The sequence below is a fragment of the Bos grunniens genome, chromosome 20 (genome assembly GCF_055505025.1).
Source record: "Bos grunniens cultivar Pamir isolate PY7600 chromosome 20, Bosgru_T2T1.0, whole genome shotgun sequence".
NCBI lineage: Eukaryota > Metazoa > Chordata > Mammalia > Artiodactyla > Bovidae > Bos > Bos grunniens.
The window spans coordinates 22,779,143-22,782,434 of NC_141184.1; the positions used below are offsets into that span (position 1 = coordinate 22,779,143).

At 40.6% G+C, this 3,292-nt stretch overlaps 1 pseudogene; it reads right to left on the reverse strand.

The window, feature by feature from the left end:
• Window positions 1–1,291: 1,291 nt before the first annotated feature.
• On the reverse strand, window positions 1,292–2,461 carry LOC147350156 (large ribosomal subunit protein uL1 pseudogene; annotated as a pseudogene).
• Between the last annotated feature and the right edge of the window lie 831 nt (window positions 2,462–3,292).

The following is a 3,292-nucleotide window of genomic DNA, read 5'->3' on the forward strand; positions in this document are numbered from 1 at the left end:
TTAGGGAGATGTGTAAGCTACTTGAAGAAAACTTGGATGAGCTCTGCAGATACTGGAACTTTATGTGCAGAAGAAAGAACTCTGCTTTTCCTTTCTAACCTTCAAAACACAATGATTTAACTTTTGCCTTCTTTTGGACCTGAGATAGCTCAATGGCTTCTACCCCATGGAACATGGAATGGCTTCATGAACATTCCTGTCTTGACTCAAGTATAAATTCCTTTTTTATGGTCAAGAGGATTATCCCCCTAGTTGACCACAGTATAAAGCCACTCACAGACCCAGTGCCTAACATCTTGAACTAGCAGGAGATGGCAGCCTACACATTGAAATTCAACACAGGTAACAGTTTGCCAAAATCAGCAAAGATATTCAAAATATCTAACAACTCTTTCAGAAAAAGCATAGGTCAATCAGAATAAATACTGTTCTTAAATAGTGTGTCTTCCTTGTAATGGCTATTTATTTATTTATCTTTGACTGCATGAAGTATCTTCTTTGCCTCATGCAGTTTCTTTCATTGTGGCTCACACAGTCTCTAGTTGTGACACGCGGGCTTAGGTCCATGGCATGTGGGATCTTAGTTAGCTTACTGGGGAATCACACCCTTATCCCCTGCATTGCAACATTGATTCTTAACCACTGGACAACCAGGGAAGTCCTCATAGTATGTGGGAGAGCTTTACCAATGCAGAGGTTCTGAATGTCTCTCCTAGGCAGCAGTAGCAACTGTATTTATTTATTGTTATCTCTGTGGCTTTATGTAACATTTTTTCTGTAACTGAGATTTTTTTGCTAGATTATTATTAACACAAAAATCTATCTAGTAAAATTTTAATTTTAGTTTTGATACATGATTAGTGATTCTTTTTCAAAGTGTTTGCATTATTTGATTCTTTTAATTTGATAACAATTTTATAATATCTTAATAAAATAGGAATTGTAAGTAAGGCCCATGCAAATTTAGGACCATATGAATCTTGTAGGGGAGCAAAGTCTGCCACCACAAATCTGTCTCCTTGTTATGAGCATTATTTTAGGCTGATTAGTTTTAAGAGACTAAAGAGTCTGGAAGTTTACTTAACTGCCTATAAGAATTTAGAGGGAGGGTCCATACCAAGAAGAGAGTAATCTACAGAGATAACTACAAAGATTATAAGCTGGTTTTGATAGTCTGGGTAGAATTTAGCAACACATCTTTGTTCAAAGCTTTCTCTGTGTCCCATTATGTCTACATGGCAGGAAAATCATGTTATTGTTGTTGTTTTATAAATGGTGGGAGTATGGTTTATTAAGCTTGTACCTTAGTACAGGCACTGGGCTTTCCCCATGGTGCTCTTAATGTTAAAACCCAGACCTTCTGCCAAGTTTTCTTGAGCAGTGGCACCAAGAATTTGAAAGCTAAGTGGATTTTTTACATCATCTGTCATCTTTGTGTGGCCAAGAGCTATGGCCAGACACAGCACCTTCTTTATCTAGAACTTGATGGTGGACTTCACTTAATCAGCTTTGGCCACCACATTCTCGTTGTGGGTCAGCAAGGAAGGAAACTTGCCAGAATTATTCAGGCCTCCACTGAGGATATGTGGGATCTGTTTGATCAGACTCTGAAACAAAAAAGGTATCATACTTCTTGGCCATCTTCTTGACCAGTTTCTTATTCTTGTTGGGTTTCTTCAGTATCTAACCATGTCCATGTCGGGGAAATCCACAACCTTGGCCTCGTCACAGTGGTGCTGGTCTCCAGAACACATGCAGAGAACCTGGGGCATGTAGAAGACTTAATCTTCAACTCAGTCCAGTTCAGTCGCTCAGTCGTGTCCGACTCTTTGCGACCCAATGAATTGCACCACGCCAGGCCTCCCTGTCCATCACCAACTCCCGGAGTTCACCCAGCCTCACATCCATTGAGTCGGTGATGCCATCCAGCCATCTCATCTTCTGTCATCCCCTTCTCCTCCTGTCCCCAATCCCTCCCATCATCAGGGTCTTTTCCAATGAGTCAACTCTTCACATGAGGTGGCCAAAGTATTGGAGTTTCAGCTTCAGCATCAGTCCTTCCAATTAACACCCAGGACAGATCTCCTTTAGGATGGACTGGTTGGATCTCCTTGCAGTCCAAAGGACTCTCAAGAGTCTTCTCCAACACCGCAGTTCAAAAGCATCAATTCTTCAACACTCAGCTTTCTTCACAGTCCAACTCTCACATCCATACATGACCATTGGAAAAACCATAACCTTGACTAGACAGACCTTTGTTGGCAAAGTAGTATCTCTGCTTTTCAATATGCTATCTAGGTTTGTCATAACTTTCCTTGCATGTCCCCAAAGCATTTCTCCTTCTGAGGTCATAGTTCTTCAGACTGACCTGAAGCTCCACTGTCTCCAAAAGCTTCCACTTCCCACACTGGTTCCCCTGCACCACCTCCTAGAAGGTGTCTCTGAAGACTTTGTTGCTCATGGTAGGTGACATTGGGATAACCTGAAGAGAGCAGGAAAAACATTTTTATTTTGCTGCCAATGGACCTGCCTTTGAAGTCCCAGGCCCCGCCCCCTTCTCCTTAGCAGAGGAATGCAAATTAACCTGACTCTCCTTGAGCCTCTTATATGTACAGAATTAAATTAAATGTGTTTTTCTTTCATTAATCTGTCTTATGTCATTTATCAGACTAGCCAAAGAGTCTATAAGAGAAGAAGGAAAAAGTCATCATTTCTTTCTATCTCTATTGCATTCTTGAGTTTTCTGAGATAATAAGACCAGGACAATGTTTTAAGTTAACCAAATTCTAATACATTCAATGAAATTTGCATTATCTGTAATTGGAATATAAAAAGAATTATTATATATGTATATTATATATATGTGTGTGTGTGTGTATGTATTAGATCAGTTGCACTGTAGTTTGCCAAGGTAGATTTTTTTTTTCCCTTTGATTGGTCCTTACTAAGTCTACTAAATATCCTCACACTTAGCAATAAACTGTGATACTTAGGCAATGCTTTCTTCCTAATTGGGCTTCCCTGGTGGCTCAGAAGGCAAAGCGTCTGCCTACAATGCAGGAGACGCGGTTTCAGTCCCTGGGTCGGGAAGATCCCCTGGAGAAGGGAATGGCAACCCACTCCAGTACTCTTGCCTGGAAAATCCTGTGGACTGAGAAGTCTGGTAGGCTACAGTCCATGGGGTCGAAAAGAGTCAGACACAACTGAGCAACTTCACTTTTCTTCCTAATTAAAGGGGAAAAAAAAGTTTTCCTTGTCCTTTGTCCTGTACTTTTCTTAAAGGATTATTACT